The 18,186-nt window shown below is 43.5% G+C and overlaps 1 long non-coding RNA gene across 1 annotated transcript; it reads left to right on the forward strand.

Moving 5' to 3' along the window:
- Positions 1-12,940: 12,940 nt before the first annotated feature.
- Positions 12,941-17,695, forward strand: LOC122155015. Its single transcript, XR_006167104.1, has 3 exons — positions 12,941-13,154; positions 14,545-14,755; positions 16,786-17,695. It is a non-coding gene; the product is annotated as an uncharacterized LOC122155015 (long non-coding RNA).
- The last annotated feature ends 491 nt before the right edge of the window (positions 17,696-18,186 follow it).

Consider the following 18,186-nt stretch of genomic DNA (forward strand, 5'->3'; position numbering starts at 1 on the left):
TTTTTGAGCAGAAATTTTTCCTAATATCCAATCTGAACCTCTCCCGAAATCATGGTTATTTCTGTGCAATTCTAGGTGTGGCTAGTGTTGTTCCTGGGATCACTGGAACTGGCATAATGCTGATGATCTGGACAAGGACATGAGTGTGCATCCTCAGTAAGTCTACAGATGAGACCAAGTTGGGGGAAGTGTCAACCTGCCCGCAGGTAGGAAGGCCCTACAGAGAGACCTATAGAGGTTTCATTGATGGGTTGAAAGTAGCAGGATTAAGTTCAATGAGAGCAAGTGCCAGATGCTGCATTTTGGTCACAACAACCCCAGGCAATGCTACAGGCTTGGGACAGAGTGTTTGAAAAGCTGTGGGAAGGAAAAGAATCTAGGGATGTTGGTTGAGATTTGTCTGAACATGAGCCAGCAGAGTGCCCAGGTGGCCTAGAAGGCCAATGGCATCCTGACTTATATCAGAAACAGTGCAGCCAGCAGGAGGAAAGAAGTGATCATCCCCCTGCACTCCGCTTTGGTGAGGCTGCACCTCAAGTGCTGTGTTCAGTTTTGGGGCCCTCAGCACAAGAAAGACTTTGAGGCCCTGGAGTGTGTCCAGGGAGAGGAGGGCAGTGAAGGTCTGGAGCACAGGTCTTGTGGGGAGTGGCTGAGGGAACTGGGGTGGTTCAGGCTGGAGAAGAAGAGGCTCAGGGAAGACCTTATCTCTCTGTACAACAACCTGAGAGGAGGCTGTGGTGAGGTGGGGTCAGCCTCTTCTCCTGGGGAACAAATGATAGAATGAGAAGGAATGCTCTCAATTTGAGCCAGGGGAGGTTCAGGTTGAATATTAGAATGTTAGAAAAAATTTCTTCTCAGAGTGATGGAGTATTGGAACAGGATGCCCAGGGAGTGGTGGAATCACTGTTCCTGGAGGTGTTTAAGGGAAGAGTGTATGTAGTACTTATGGACATGGGTGACTTGGCAATAACTGTGGTAGGTGGACAATTGGACTAGATGATCTTAGAGGTCTTTTCCAACCTCAGTGATATACGATTCTATGACAGAAACAGCCCTTATTCTCCATATGAAGAACAGACAACTCACAGTCCTTAGGATAACAATGCTCCCCATGTCTGCAACACTATTGATAAGAACACCAGCATGCCTAATACTGTGGGTAATATTAACCCTCCTAGATAGACAACTTCTCTTAAATGCATTTGTAAGTATGAATGTGATTCTTTTTTTTTGCAGACATCCCTCTCTAGTTGCATTGCAGTAACAGGCAGGATCAGTGGTGGGAAACACAGCAGCCTTTCCCATTTTGTGCTCCCAGGATTACACAAAGGAAGGGAAGTGAGGAATACGTCATCCCCCTCAAACTACACAGCAAATTCAGGAAGAAAGAAAAACATCTGAGTTGGAATGTGGCCATGTCTCAAAGGTTAACACCCTACTTCTGTGAAAAGTGCTATAGTCACAAGGGTAAAAAAAAAAACAAAATGGTTAAGTCCTCATGTTTCATTCAAAGGAACATATTCAGAGCAGCCAGGTCCTTTCTAGGCACACTAAAATGCAACCAGTAGGATACCTTTTTTGGTTAAGTCTTTACGAAAATGTGTGTCAGAATCCAGTGAGGAAATCAATGAATAATTCTTAGCCTATGGCTTAATTGTGAATCATTTGTTTGCATACTTCACTCTCCATTACTCATGTGGTGTGGTTGATTGCTTGGGACTTTGTTTTCACCGCAGAAAGGGTCTAGTCTTGACTTAGAATTTTCCTCCCCAGCTTCATTATACCCTGAGTTTACAGAGATAGGAACTGTCATGCCCTGTCTCCATTAGGATTTATGCTGGGATAGCCAGCTGGAGAAAGATAGCTGCTTTAATGGAAAAATACACTGGGCTTGTGTTTGTTTTTTGTTTGCTGTGCAGCAAACAGGTCATTTTTGTCCAAGACATTGTTTCAGCTCCCTGATTGAATGACGGAAATTTTTAAAGGAGAACAATGAAATGCCATTCTTCTGAAAAAAAAAAATCTGGTTGTCATCCAACTATTTGCAAATAATTCTGATCACAGGAGGCAGAGTAAAGCAAACTCATTAAAGTACTTGTGAGTACATTCAGTGTTTGGTATTTTTTTGGTAGATTCTGCCTGTTGCCACTCTTGGGCATTGCTCTGTGCAGAGAGGGAAGGGCCACTTCCCACCAACATCACCAGTTTGTCACCTATTCCATCCCACCCGGTAAAGAAAGCCATGTGCTGTAGCAGTTCAGCTTTCCTCTATCTTATGCCCTATGAAGCTTTAACTAACTCTGATTAGATATCTAAGGGTAAGTAGGAGGCTCGGCTAAAAAATGTAAGTGCAAATTAAAAGCTCACTTTTTAAATGCCTTTCTTGGTGTTTTTTTTTAGGGTCTGCTTGTTAAGTGAGGTATCATTCAGCACTGAGGTAGATGTCAGAATCTCAGCCTTAGTCAGTTCTGCTTAATGCAATAACCTCTTGAATGAAATAGTTTATTTCCTGGAAAAGGGCTCAACAGAGAAATCAGACTGTGCTCTGGCATGGCACTTAAATTGGCTTCCAGAAAGCTCATGATTATCTTCTGAAGCCTGCTGAGCCAAGAGTCTGTTCTTTATCAGTGCTTCTTGGTCTGTTCTCTCCTTCTCATATCAGTTCTGCACAGCATTTTAAGCTGATGATTGGGTCTGCTTGGGAAACTGCTTTAATTTGGTTCAGGACATCACTTCTGTTCTTCTTGTAGCTTCATTTCATTGCCAAAGACAATGTGGAGCTGCAGAAGCCCAGCTTATCATCTTCTGAAAACAGTGTCTCAAGTTTTTAACCAGCTATTAGTAATCTCATGGATTGTTTTCTTCATTCATCTTTCTCCTTCGATTGGTCCACTGAGTTACTCTTCCAAAATCAAAGAACTGAACTAGTCTTTTTCCAGTATAACTCACAATGAACCCCACGGAAAAATTCGTATTGACTTCAGTGCTCCGGGTTATGGTCCAGGAAGGCATTTTCATGTTGTGATATTCCTTACAGCTTAAGAAATAAACTCTTAGCTGTGGGTATGTAATTCGCAGTGCTGCTTGGTACTCACATTCTCCCTACAGTGAATAGTAGAAGTTTAAAGTAAGCACTTAAAAAAAATTAATTGACTTTTTCAGCTGCTACAAAGGGAGCTGTGTCTCATTGCTGTCTCAGTTAGCTACCATTATCACTGTTCCAAGACACTGTAGCATCTTAGCAGAGAAGCCAACACTCAGCCAATGTAATAAGGAAATTATCTTCTCTCCCTGAGAGGTTGCCTTTCCAGATTAAGATTGGCCATAGGTGATAGAGGGCACCTCAGAACTTCTATTGCTGCTGTCCATGCAGTTCTTGTTTTTAATAGCACCCAAAAAGACACATTGTTCTGTGAGGGTGAGTTTATCAGAAGGGCAACCTGGCTCTAAAAAAGAAAACAACTTTCACTATCAGTGTAATAGATCAGTCACAAAGCACTGTGTGGTGATTTTGTCCTGCCCTTGAGACACAGCCTCTCAGGTACACAGGTAAGGAGGCGGGTCATCGCCCTGCCCTTCTGTTTTCAGTTTGTCAGTTTGGAAGGTGCACAGAAAATGTGCAGTATGAGATTTGTGACAGATGTTCCCAGGCTGGATGTGGCTCTGGGCAGCCTGGTCTGGTAGTTGGCAACCCTGCCCATGACAGGAGGGTTGAAACTAGATGATCTTTGAGGTTCTTTTCAACCCAGGCCATTCTATGAGTCTGTGATTCCTATCTATGGAAACGGGACTGCAAACATGAAACATTTCTTTGGCGTACTTCTGGTTCTCTCTGAACCCATTGCAGCTTGCAGCCTAGGAGGGATTCACAATGAGGTGAAAACTTAAATTGCTTCTTGCTAATCCTTTGGGCTGATCAGGGCCCTTTTCTCTCTTGGGCATGGGTGAAAAAATGTAATTTTCCAGAACGCTTAAAACATCTCTATCTGAGTATTTTTGCATGTACAGTCAAAATATGCAAAAGCATTAAAGCAGCGGCAGAAAATTCCAGAGGAATGTGAGCTATTTTAAATGACAGAATGTTACAGAGATTCCTTCTTGAAATGTCTGCAGCCCAACAGAGAAAAAAACACTTTCCGTGGTTTGATCTATCCTCCAGAGAACTCCACAACAGAAGCAAAAGTCTGTTTAACTCCAGAGTGAACTGTAGGAAGAAGTTCATAGAAACAACTTTTTGTCTACAAAAAAAATAGACATTTTGTTTCTTGCCCAACAACAGGACAGCGAGTTAAGGGAATAAAGCAGCAGTAGTCACTGCCAGCATGGTGCCATCAAGTTGTGCCAGGGAAGATTCAGGTTGGATATTAGGAAACATTTCTCTAAAAGAGTAGCTGGGCACCGGACAGGCTGCCCAGGGAGGTGGTGGAGTCACCATCCTTGGAGATGTTCCAGAGCCATGGAGATGTGGTGCTGAGGGTCATGGGTTAGTGTGCAATACTGGTGGTAGCTTGACAGTTGGACTAGAGGATCTTAGAGGTCATTTACAGCCTTAGTGATTCTATATTTCTATAACAAATGTGCTCCAACCCCAATCTGAACTGCTGACAGTTCCCAGCATCTTCCCAAGAAGTTTTTTGTGCAGTTGCTCAGCACCAAATCCCAAAACTGAAGCCTATGGAGAGGTCACTGGCACTGAGCAGGGAGCTTGCACTCCTCTTCCTTGCTTGCCAGCCACCAAATTGCTTTAAATGAGAATCTAAAAATACATCAAATGCTTCCTGATAAATATTTTTCCGGGTACACCATTGCTGTACTTGTCAAAGGGCTGTAGTGAGAATGAAATGTTCTACCAGCCTCTGTCCATTAAATGCCCAGCACATCACGGCTGCATCCGAGAGCCCGGGGTTTGAATGTCAGCAGCTGCAAAGCAGAGGAAACCCAGAGGACTTCGTAGCTTCAACAGGGATGTGGAAAAGCTTCCTGGTTTGCAAAAGTAGCAATAATAAAGCCTGTGAAAACTGGTAGCTCCAGATTCACGCCTGGTGTTATGTGATCCTTCCTCCCTTTGAGTTACTGAGGATACCTTGTTCCACCTTCGGAAAACATCCGGCGCAGGGGAAGGAGAATGTTTGTTCTGTTCTTCTGAAGAAGTTTGAAGCAGAGCCCAGGCCGGGCCCCTGATGAAAGGCTTCGTGATGCCACACTCCCTTGAGGAGATTTTGAAGGAGTCCAATTTGCTGCAAGATACAAACGAAGCTGTTTACTCAAACAGGTTTTTTCCCCTCCGTGTGTAATGCAATCTTCCAAGTCAGTGGATTCCTGCCGTACCGTTCTGCTAAGGCACACACTGCCTCGTTGTGCACATCCAGTTATAACATTACAAAAACTATTGAAGGCTCTGACAGCGTTGCAGGGCTGTTTGCAGTTCTGAATGGCCAGAATTGTCCCATGTGTTGGCCAAAGTTCTGCTCCTGAAGCACAGTGTTTCTCAGCTGCCAATCTAGGTCACCTGCATGTTTGTGAGCCTTATGTCATTCTTTGCGATGAATGCAGAAGACGTAAAAAGATGTTTGTCTCTTTGTCTGTTTCACATTTATTCTGGAAAAGAGATTGAAGAACTCACAAAATTCTTCCATAAATAACCAGAAAAAAAGGAGCTTTAATGAGACAAAGTGTTTTGTCCGCTGTTTAAAGCGTGGAACTGACATTTGTTTCTGTTGTTGCTATCCATTAGTTCCAATTTCTGACACAAACTCTGAAGAAAGCTGTATCTGCTTAAGATCCCATGCCTTAGATTTATGTAGCTGAAACTGCTGAAAAACTCGCTGCTAAAACAAAGAGGGGAAAAAGCTGATTTCCAGATTTTTATAAGATAAACATCAAACAAATTCCCAAGCAAATGAATCGCAATGCCTCTAAAAACACGTAAGTGAAACCATCCCAGATGCCTGGTTCTTATGTTGCAAAATCTACTTTTGTACACTGGAAATTTCCTCAAAACTGCACTCTTCATCTAATAACTGGCTGACTGGGGCCATCCTTTCCTAATGTTGTTAACAGTGATTCTTGTGAAGGGACTAAATAAGCAGCTAAAGGCCTAAAATTGCCTACCCAGAAGAAGTAACTCCACAGTTAGAATTGCTTAGTGTTACTGTGGTGTAAATGAGGTCTGAGACTTGCTTGGCATTGTCGTGGGTTGCTGGTTGGAATGGGTGATCTTTTCCAACCTCTGTGATTCTTTGATTCTCAGCCATGACAGTGACAAGGCCAGTGAAGATGGCAGCTTCTGCCCCTAAATTCAGGATGGAAATAAGACAAATCCAGCCTCACAAGGTTCCCTGTTGATCTGTTTGTTTGGCTTGTAGTTCTGGTCCCATTCCTCATCTCTGTACACTCTTCATTAGATACCAAACCCACTACTTCAAAACAGTCAAAAGTTCTCCACATTCTGCCAGTAAAGCCCACTCCTGTAAAGCTGCTCTGGAACAACCTTGCAACTACCACAGGGCTAGAAAGGCTTAGGAGCATTTGTATCAGTCAAGCTTCTTGTTTTGCTAAGTAGCAAATGAAGTGGACCAGATTGTTGCAGCTCCAACTCCAGCGGGTACAGCTGCCATTTGATCTTGGCACGCTCCTCTCCATCCACGCTATGTGAAAGCGGTGACATCTTTATTTGTTTATTTGCAAAAGGCCTTGTAAACATTTCCACTGCTCCACTTGGGGGGTAATTTCGTGGTGTTCCAACAACTCAGGTTTTAATCCTTCTCTCACTGCCATGCGTGAAGCTGAGGAAAGCTGTTCTCTCTTGTGGCATCTGGAGCAGGAGCAGCCCACATCTGGGATGGAGTTCTGGTGAAACTAGAGGAATTCCGTTGCTCATGGAGCTGTGCAAAGAAATACATGGAGACAAAATCTCTGTTACGTACTGCGTGGATCTGGGTATCTTGGGTGGTGGAAGGCAGGCAGGAATGCTATATAGGATGGGATGATCTTTAAAGGTCCCTTCCAACTCCAACAACTTTACAGCTCTATTTGCTATCTGTGTCTCCTGTGACCGTGACTGTTATGTATTTACTATACATGACAGATTCTGACCCAGAATCCGCTGATTTTTAGACTAACAGGGGCAACACAGGTGTGCTTCCTGTAAAATTCTCAGCCCTAAAAGCAACTTGAGCCCAACTGGCATCCAGCAGAAAAGGAAGCAGCCTCACAGAATCAGAATCACACAGAATCACCCGGGTTGGAAGGGACCTCAAGGATCATGTAGTTCCAACCCCCCTGCCTAGCAGGGCCACCAAACACACACATTCAGATCAGGTTGCCCAGGACCCCGTCCAACCTGGCCTTAAACACATCCAAGGACGGGGCATCCACAACCTCCCTGGGCAGCCCGTTCCAGGGCCTAACCACTCTCCTTGTATAGAACTTCCCCCTAACATCCAACCTAAATCTTCCCTCCTTCAACTTGGATCCATTACGCCTCAGGGAGACGTAACAGCTGCTGCTTATTGCTCCAGCAGTACAAGCAAATTTCAGTGCTGCGTTGAAAAGATTATCTGTAAAGAGCACAATCTTGTCCAAGTGGATGCAAGAGTATCTCAGTAATAGTTCTATGCATTAAATAGGATGAGGGCGACTGAACAGATACCCTACATAAACGTGCTCTTGGCTTTGTGGTTCATCCACTGCGCTACTGAAAAAAAAATGATTTGTGAAAATTCACTTCAAACATTTCTTTAACCTTCCCGACTCTGACCCAGCAGGATGATACATGCTGAGAAACTAATAATATACTTTACATAGCAAATATATGTATCTGTCCCAGTCATTTCTGGGCACGGAATAAACATACATGGATTTTCCAGCTGTACCAGCTGAGGAAATTAAAGACCCTCCTCAGTAAGTCACTTAGCATCTTGCTAATTTGCATAGCTCCTAGGGAAAGCTTTACGCAAAACGGTCCCTTCCCTTGACAAGAAGTTAGGGGCAGCAGATACGCATATGGGAAATACTTCTTATTCACCAGCACTAAATGCTTCCTACTCAAACTGGCAGCAGAGCATCTAATTCTATAGTGGTTTATTGAGGAGCTGGGAAGTTAGTGGGAGAGGGAAGATTCTACTCGTGCCTACCTAGAAAAGAGGCTAAAGCCAGCATGGGTAGCTCTCTGGTAGCATTCCTGTGTCTTACATCAAGTGGGATCTCATACACTTGTTGAAATCCACATCCAAATAAAACAGGCGCCAGAGGAGCATTCAGGATCAACAAGGTTGATTCTCACAATACAAGCCAGTTTGCAGAGCAAATATTAACTTTGCCAAGATTGTCAAAAGGCCTTTGTTCATGATTTTGGTACTACCAGTTTACATCGTGACAGCTCAGAAGCACTCATTTTCCCTGCTGAGGAGCGCAGCTTTCCCGAGATCAGATAACTCTTTCTGAGGTATTTCTGAGAGGTCACTCAATATTAAGATGTTAGCACATTCAAATCATCAGTATTTTTTGAAAAACCTTAGCCACAAGGGAACGGCCTTCTTAATAATGTTCCCTGTGGTCTGAGATAACCAGATTGGCTTTATTTCTCTAGCTAGCTCATAACACAGCCTCTTCTGAGAAAAGCAACGAAAACACAGTTCACTTGAACCTCTGCAAGTGGCCACACCAATAGAGAAGCAGGAAAATCATATTTTTCTCACCTCGTGCAGCAAAATCCAACAAATAATGCTCAGATCTCATCTTTGAGTGCCCTAGGAAAAGCGACCTCGCCATGTTGGCAGCCATCCAGACTGTGAATTTTGTGTCCAAAGCTGGGGGAAAAGGGCCATAGAGGCAAATGATTTTGCAGAAAGTTGGACCCAAGAAGCAGTTTGGAGTATTTTTAACAGAAGCAAATATTTCACATAGTTCTACTTTCAAAGGCCTGGATGTGGTTTTGTTTAATTTCTTTTGTACTTGGCTAGATCCCAGTTTATGATTGCAGAATATGATCTGCTTTCCTGTACCCATGGGCTCTTTAGTCAGTCTGTATGGGGCTCTGAGCAACCTGATGGAGCTGTAGCTGCCCTTGTTCACTGCACAGGAGTTGGACTTTCCAGAGTCCATTCCATTTCAATTGATTCTATGATTAGTCAGTAGAGAGGTTTCCAACAGTGATTGAAGGAGAATATAAAATGTAACAGCAGAATTCAGTGATTTTCAGTTGGGGGCTTTTGTTTGAATGGATGTTTAAATGGTGTTAAGTCTCGCCCACCACAAAGATGGGCCCTTGAAAGCCCTCCCTAAGAAATGGAGAAAGGAGAAGGAAAGTAAGATAGAGGAGAAAAGGAGAAACTAAATGACTGCAGGCCATCAACTCATCACCACCATACCACTAAACCACGTCACACAATGCAGTATCTCCTCTCTTCCTGAAAACCTGCAGGGACAATGACACCAACACCTCCCTGGGCAGCCTGAACCAATACCTCGCCTCTCTTCCTGAGAAGAAGTTTTTCCCAATATCCAACCTGAACCTTCCCTGCTGCGACCTCCAGCAATTACTTCCCATCCTATCTAGTCCTGGCCAAGTTTCCTCCAACTGTTAGCCCAGCCAAGTTCTGAAGGAGGTAAACGAGCAGGACCTGTTGTGGTCAATGTTGTAGGTACTTCATTGGAATGAGCGTGAATAAAAAGTGAGGGCAAACATGCAGCCTTAGGAAGAGATTCTGGGGGAGCTGATAGAGGGAATACTGCCTGGCAAACTTGGCATCCATGTGTGCTAGGCTTCATCTTGCAAAAAAAGCATGTATCAGGAAACAATTTGGATGCCTCTGTGAACATGGCTTTATCCACTGCTTGAGGGAGAGCTTTTCCAGTTTATGCTCACAGTGGTCAAAGGGGTTAGATGGAATATACAATAGGGAGAGGGAAGGGAGGGGCCAGGCAAGGCAAGATCTCTGTCTCAGGCCATAGCATCTTGTCAGATTATTCCTCTGGATATAGGAAGTGGAGGCACTGGGATGCTAGAATGACGATTGGATTCTCTTTGTGTGTGTTTTCTATGGAGAGTGGCACTGTTATCATTAGAGTTTTGGTTGCGCTGAGAAGTCAGTGCTGTATACACCAGTAGGCCTTAGCCCTTGAGCTCACTGTTAACGTGGGAAAGAAGATAAGACAATAAACAGACAGAGAGACCTTGAAAGAAAATGGTAGGTCAAGGAGGGAACACCTATCTATCTTCTCAGAGACGTTTAGAAGACATCAATCACCTTGTTCTCTAAACCCCAAACAAAATTACAGAATGTCCTAGAGTTCAGAAGAATCACATATTTCTCTCTGCTCCCGTGGAATGACAGCTGTAGGTGAACTGAGTCTTAAACACATGATGGATAGAGGTATCTTCTTTCTTTTTTGGAAATCAGAGTCATTACTGAGAGAAACAGCTGGATGGAGGAAGGCTGGTTTGTGACATAAATTTAACTACAAGAACCACAGGTTTTTTGCTAGGTACCAGCTGTTTTGGAGACTCAGCTGAATAATTTTAAGTACTGGAGTTTCTTATCTAACACAGAATTCATAATTCCCTAGAGGAAGCCTATTCAGATCCCACGAGAAATGCCTTGTCCTTGGGGAAAGGGGCAGATACCGATCTATCACTGTGACATTCTCCTCAGAGGGTATATTCTTTCTATTAAGTTAGAGGCCCTGTTTTGGCCTCCTGTACTTAGATTACAGATCTTGTTCCGTGAGAGTCAGCATTCACAAATGCATTCCAAATTCTGCTTGATTTAATCAGCATAATTTTCTGTTTCTTAATGGATTGGCCTTTCCCTCTGGGAGCCAGGAACACTTCAGCTGCAGTGAGAGCAGGGAGGGCTCACAGCAAACCTTCTGTAGATCTGCTGTTCAAGGTGTTTGCTCCCCACTCCTTCACCAGGAGCTCCTCATCTCAAGGTGCACTTCAACCCAGTGAAGCTTATAAGAGCCCTTATGGTCACCTCACTGCTTCTGTAAATAGAGGCTCCTTATAAACTCTGTGTCATTTACTGACTGGCTCCTGTTTCTGCAGTGACCAGCAACAACCTTCACAAAGCAGTATTATGCACTCAGACTGATGGAAAAATCATACTGTCACAAAACTCTCTCTTGGTTTCTTTCACTTCCTCCAGGACCTCACAGAGACTTGTCCTCCAAAGGCTGCAGCAGAGCTGCTTCAACACCTACCTGAAGCAACGGAAGGACCTTGTCCCAGATGTTCCCCCACATCCCAATTTCTCTCCCACGGTTTGATAAATTTGGCTCATTCACAAGAAGAGAAACAAAGATGAGACTATCACTCTTTATCTCTGTGCCTTGGGTTGCCCACCAATTAAAAAAAAAGGCTAACAACAGGCATTTCACAGAATCATAGGATCATTAAGGTGGGAAAAGATCACTAAGATCATCTAGACAACCATCAGCCCACCCCCACCATGCCCAATAACCATGTCCCTCAGTGCCATGTCTACACAGTTGTCGTACATCTCCAGGAACGTGACTCTCCCCACTTCCCTGGGCAGCCTATTCCAATGCTTGACCACTCTTACAGAGAATAAATTGCTCCTAATGTCCAACCCAAGGACCAACTTGCATTTGCACGCCTCTGAGGGGCGCTGTGTGAGATTAGTTAATGTGTGTAAAGCATTCTGTAATGGCTTGGAATGTTATAATGAAAAGTTTGAGCAGAATAGGAAAAAGGGATCACCCTCAGAGGGAATGTGATGCTGAGCCTTAATCTTATGGTAAGAGCTGTTCTAAGAGCAGCAGGGCTGTGTTCTGAGCTCACTTCTAGCGCTGATAAAAATGTTATATTGAGGAAAACAGGAAAGTCACCAGCTGTGGAAAGTGCCATTCACATTGGAGTAAGGTTCTTCCTTTCCTCAGAAGGAAAATAAGTAGCTGTGGTGCAAGCAGTGCCTGGCTGACATGACTTTTGGGACGCAGGCAGGGAGCAGGAAACCTGCTATGCTGCTATTACACAGCACAAACAGTGCATCGGGTCTGCAGGCAGCTGTGAGTGAGTCTGTGGGACTATGCAAAGGGCATTAAAAGAGGCACTATCAGTGGCCCAGATCTTAAAACATCATGACTCAGGTTTCATTACCATGAAATTTGCTTAAATGCTCGACATTTCCTACAAGTAGCAGTTGTGGTGAGGGGTTCCCCCTGCCTTCTACCTTCAGGGTCCTGACTCGGTAAGTCCTTTATTTGCAAACCTGAACATTGAAAACCTTCTGAAGAAATAAATGAAAGTTGGATTTCTCACATAAGTAGCCAATGTCAGAAGCCGGGCTTTAATGCAAAGTAAAAAGAATTATAAATATCAGTAGCAGAGCTACCAGTTTGCCAAAGTATCCCCTTTTCCTGGCAAAAGCTTTCCACAGGTGACAGGTTTGGGCTCTGGTCTGTCCCCTTCTCACAATGCACAGAAAGGGGCAATTCAATGAAAGGACGTCCCTCATTTGTGAAATCACCTCCACCTAGCAAGGATTAGCTGCTCAGGTCCAGAGCCAGTGCAGACTTGTATTGATCTGCTGAGCAAGAAGCTTCAGAAATAGGCATGGCTTCCATCTGTCCTCACATTTTTGTATCAACACACTGTTGCTCGATTGCTTTCCTGTTACAACAGCAATATTTTCAGCAGCCAGAAATAGACTGAGGAGGTGAGGCACCCAATCAGTCTGAAAGCCAAAGAGCTTAATCTGTTCTGTAATTACGTTTTAAAATACGTGGTCACATCTGGACAGCAAAGCAAGGTGTGTATTTTCCTCTCCTTCCCTCCTTTTCCTTGTGACAGGTATGGCTCTATGATGCACTGTCAGAGGGCTAAGGTCATGTTTGCTTTGATCTGATAACAAATTGTATAATAAGAACTGCTTGACGTTCAAGAGAAAACTTGCCTGCTTTAACCTGTGGTTTATCATCACAGGTGGAAACAAGGATCACCTCAGGAACAAGACAAGTGAAGGACATTTTGCAGGAGCCAAATTCCAGACAACTGGTCCAGTCTGCAGCAACAGCAAAAAGAAAACAAACAAAAACAACAGCTTTCCATATAGCTTCCAGCTACCTCTGGTACAGGACATTGTGAAGGCTGTGAGGTGACGTGGGCTTGAAACCCAGCAAGTCCTAGGGTACGTTCTTACTTCTGCTACAGGCTTGCTTTGCAACTGCTTATTCGTTTCTGGAGAGGAAAGGAAGAGTTTGATCTTAGTTAAAATAAATCCCACAACGTATCACCTTAGGCAAGCTTCTGTATAAAGATAATGATGTTTACTCCTTAACTTTACGAGGGTATTGGGGCTGTTATTACAGCTGTAGCACTTTGACCGCGTAAATGCTGTGTTGTCATAATTTTCTCTCCTTCACTCCACTGTGTCTAAAGGAGGACTTTGAGATTTATTATTCTCAGCCATCCTTCATTCCTGGGTGTTGAAGACATCAAGAAATGGTGGTTGAACTAGCTGATCTTAGTGATATTTTCCAACCTTAACGATTCTGTGATTCTGCACTTGTATGAAATCATGCTCACCTGTTCCAAAAGTTGGTGGGTGAATATTAAATAAAATTCAGGGTTTGACGCCCCTTTGGTCCATGTTACTGCAACACTAGAAGAAAAGGCAACCGGGTGAGAGGCTGTGGCTCAAGGATGCATAATCCATTGCCTTTCTCTGGGTATCAGTGGACTCACAGAATCACGTGCTTGGAAAAGCTGCTCCTCTGAGACTGTTGATTTTCTCCATTTCAGGATCAATATTTTCAACAAACCGTGATTTCCTCCTTCAGGGACAGATTTCTACTCCAAATAAATATGGCTCATGTTCTGTCGTCTTTAGAATTGTAACACACATTTTATTGCTTGGCATTAAAATGCTATTTTCAACACTACTATCTTAACAAAGTCAGAGCTTGCATTTACTTTGTGACTCGGATGCAAGTATAGGACTCCTATACATCCCCTTTGAATACTGCCAGAAATTCTGATAGATAAAACAGTCCCCCCTTAAAAGATTGCTTAAGAAGTCCATGGGTTTTTTTTAAATGCTTCCACTCTTTCTATTTGAAAACCTCAAGAGTCTCAAATGAAATTCTGGCCTGAGCAGAGGTCCCATTGCCTTGCTTTGTCACGTTGCAGAATTGAATTGTCATCATTTTTTAATTATTTTTTAAGAAAGGAGAGAAAAGCAGCGGAGCATTCTGCTTCCCATTTGTTAAATACATAAATGAGACAGTCAGCCACAAGGGATTGGGACGGGAGGAGGGCTGGAAGAGAAATCTCAGTGGAAATTCAGTAATCCCATTTCTCTTTTAAAATAGCCTCGCAATAGTTTCAAAAGATGTTATTTATAGAGCACCACATGTAATAAGAGTTTAGCAAGTAAGGCAGGCGGAAGGCTTCAGTCTCAAAGCATGGCTCACTATTCAGTGAGCAAACTACTGAAGGCTGCCTGCAGCGTTTTAGCATCCCTGAATTCCCACCCTTGCCTGCACGTTCTTACCCTCTCATCACCTCTGTGTTGGCAGATCCGACTGAAAAACTAACCCTGGTGGTATGTTTTGGTGAGATAAGTTCCTCGGTCTGATTCATCACCCAGAAGCACAAGGGCAGTGGCACGAGGCAGGGGTGGCTGTAGTGGGAGCAAGGAATGTCACGGTGTCTGCTTCAACTACTGGCAATGCTGACAGGCTGGTCCCGCTGATTTCTTCATCCCAGGGCAGGCTTCACTTGGACACGGTGAGTCATTCCTTTGCTAAATGGAACTATTCGCAGCAAAGGGAGCCTAAGGTTGTTCCCAGTCTTCGTGATTCTTGTGGTAAACATGTTATCCATGAGAGAACCTCAGCATCCTTTTGGAAAGGTCAAGTTAGCTTGAACCCCTCCTTGCTGTGGTGGAAAAAAAGAACGAGAAGCAGATCCTCACAGCTCAGAAAAGCTGAGAGCAAACAGAACCTCTTGCCCATAACAACAACATTACTTCTTGGCCTACTCACTGATAGTTTTTTCCAAATCTGATTCATCAGTCGGGGTCTGGGATGGAGAGGGTGCTATCACATATGTCATTAAAGACCCAACTCCCTGGCTCTGATCAAATGGCAAAGAGCTCAGCAGGAGTGGATTTGTGAACGTGGTATCACACCAGGGTTCTGATGAGACTGTGTAGGATGGTGGAAGAAGGATGGATAAGATTTGACAAGCAGATGACAGGACAGGGCTGCTCAGCCCGTGCTATGCCAAATGTATTGCATTATTTTTTTTCTTCTTTTTTTTCAGTCATATTGTTTGCTGTTCATTCAGGGAAAAGCAGCTTTTAGTGGAACTTACCTGAAAAAAAGCATGCATCTCAGGAGGAGAGCAGCAGAGCATAGATCAGGATTAGGAGAACAAGGCAACTGAGGGGCAAACAGTTTTGGAAGGAAGGTTTTTGGTTGGAAGGCAAGCAGGGGAGAAGGAGGGAAAAGAAGGGCACAGGAAGCAAGAATGAGATGGAAGGACAGAGACAGACAAGACCTAAGGGCATATTCACATCCTAGTAGCTGGGTTGCCGTAAACAACAATACGAGTATTCTAGCTCAGCAATCCATCTCATTGTTACACCTTACCTGCTTAGCAGGCTGCTCGGTGTGCTCTGTAGGTGTAACCTGAATTGTGTCGGCCTTGCAAAGTGAAACAAAAGCCTTCAGGATGGTGCAGAAGGTGAGGGAAGAGCAAAGAAATGCATTTAAGCCTGATGAGAAGTAAAGAGCTGGCTGAGAGATGGATTTTATGGCTGGTCAACATTTATTATGGAGAACAGGTGAGAGTTTGTGTGGCTCAAGACAGGAGTTTTTTTTTTCTGATTTTTTTAATGTATTGGCCACAAAGAGATCACAATAAGAAGCTCACATGTTCCAACCAATGGAACATTTTAATTAAACAGAGGCTTGCTTCGGCATGATGCTGTGCAAGCTTCATTTTCAATCATCAAAGCTTCTTCTGTTCCCGTGCTACAGCAAATGTCCTTGCAGTTTCTTGAGGCTGGGAGAAGTGTCAGCACAGTTCTAAGGCAGAGCATGTGACTCCTGAGACTTGAGTCCTCCATGAGATCAAAGTCGTGTTGAAAGCCCTATACTCATGGGAAATCCTTTTCATAATTAACATTTACATAACGACTCGTTTACTGGCCAAACACATGTTTACATTCTTCCACTCTGTTTCTTTAAGAGACAGTGCTGGCCAGAGGTTTTTCAGAGTACTGGAAATAGATCTGTGTTTTCAGCTACTCTCCATTTACCCATGAGATGTTTACTAAGTCTCTAAGGGGACAAATGCTCCTGCATCTCCTTCTGTCTGCCAAGGAACCTGGATGCATTCTGCATGTGTTGAGAGTATGTACTGGGGAGAGGTGATAGAGAACCTGTGGAGTGACAAACCATCCTACCTCCTCTCACCAATGGGAGCAGAAAGGAAGCTTTGAAGAAAGGTGCCTTGCAAATGTTTGTCACCTAAGGAGGCCACAGCTCAGCAGGCTGAGTTGCAAACAGCACCAATAGCTCTGCCTTGAGGAAAGGCAGGATTTCTGCTTCCCATCTCACATCTTCAGGGCCTTTCCTGTCTTTGTGCCTCCCACTTCGGTGTTTCTTGTCTACAAAATGGGCTGCAGCAACCTTGACCCACTGAGTCTCAGATACATCTTGAAGACAGTGTCATGTCTATAAACACCCAAGTCTTAAAGTGTGGAAGCTAATACATGAGTATGATGTGGTCTAACTCGTTTCTGACTGCAGGTTCTCCCCAGCCTGGTTCACAGCCACGATCACTCAGGACAGCTACAACCTCATGGAAGATGATTTGGGGAATTATTCCCTAGAAGTGCTCGTGCTTTACTGCAGTTTCTGTTAGAGGCAAAGCATCTGTGCAGAGAAAAGTCAGCCCTGTGAGATGATGAGCTGTCCTTTCGAGGAAATGAGATGATCTGGATTAGAGAAGCACTGAAAGATATTTCCCTGTGATGCAATCTGGAGAAGTTCTTCAGGTAACAGTTTCTTCTAAAACTCTGAAATGACACATCTGGGAATGAGGCAAATCTTTACCAGTGTATTCTTGAAAAAAAAAAAAAAGAAAAAGTAATAAGCATTTTCAAAGGCAGAAAAGATCAGTAAATAGTAAACTCCTTAGCTGGCTGTCCGAGCATTTTCCTCTGCTATAGATGCCCATGTTCCTTCCAAACTGAGTTGAGCTGTCTGTGGAGAAGTGAATGACGAGAGTATCTGCCACGTGCACTAATTTCTTGCATAACCTTCATGACAGGAATTCAGATTGCAAGTTAAAGCTGTGAACCACAGGGAGGGTAACAGTGCTCCCTTCTGAAGGTGAATTTCTCTGTATTCAGACCCTACTGCTTCAGGGATAATCAATTTTACCTTTTTATGCCAGGACTGCTTTGAAGCCAGGATTTTCTTATTGGACTTATTTATTTTCAAGGATGTTCTTATTGGACTCTGGAGAATCCTTCATACATTTTCATGACTCTTGGGTGTATCTCCATTTCTAGACGTCAGTTTGAGAATGACACAAGTTGCAAAAGCTTTGCATCCCTCGGAACTCTACCCTTCAATTTGCACAAGAAAGCAGTTGTTCACTAAGACTCTGCAGTTCCATCATGCAAAGGCAGGGACTACATCTAGGCTAGACATTATAAGCACTAATAAGTGTTTACTCAGTTGACATTTGTTCCTGTTTAATAGTTTATCCTGTGTTAATATTATACATCTAACCTCATGGAAACCCATCTGATGCAACTGGGTACATAGAAATTAAAAGCGGTGGTTTTTAAAATCTAAACATTTGAAATTGTTCATTCGAGTTGAAATACTTTGTGATTGCATTCTGCAATAGGAGATGGGATTCCCACAGCAACAGAGCTATTCACAGCAGCTGATGTTACTCTGTGTCAGTAAGAAGGCCAGGATTTGGCAAAAGTTGCTTACTGATCTCAATATATAAGTCATTTTCCTCCAGATTTTCATATCATGAAAATAACCACTTTCTCTTGATCTTGTTTCTTTCAGTAGCCCACAGCTTTGAAACTGTGCTGCTCTGTTCTGTTAAAATATGTGGATTAATCTTTGGTAAACCAACATATTTGATTGAGTCGACTATGTTCTAATAACGTTTTGGGTTAGCAC

This window comes from Centrocercus urophasianus, unplaced genomic scaffold, assembly GCF_019232065.1.
Source record: "Centrocercus urophasianus isolate 14NV4802_14NV808 unplaced genomic scaffold, USGS_Curo_1.0 seq_1, whole genome shotgun sequence".
Taxonomy (NCBI): Eukaryota; Metazoa; Chordata; class Aves; order Galliformes; family Phasianidae; genus Centrocercus; species Centrocercus urophasianus.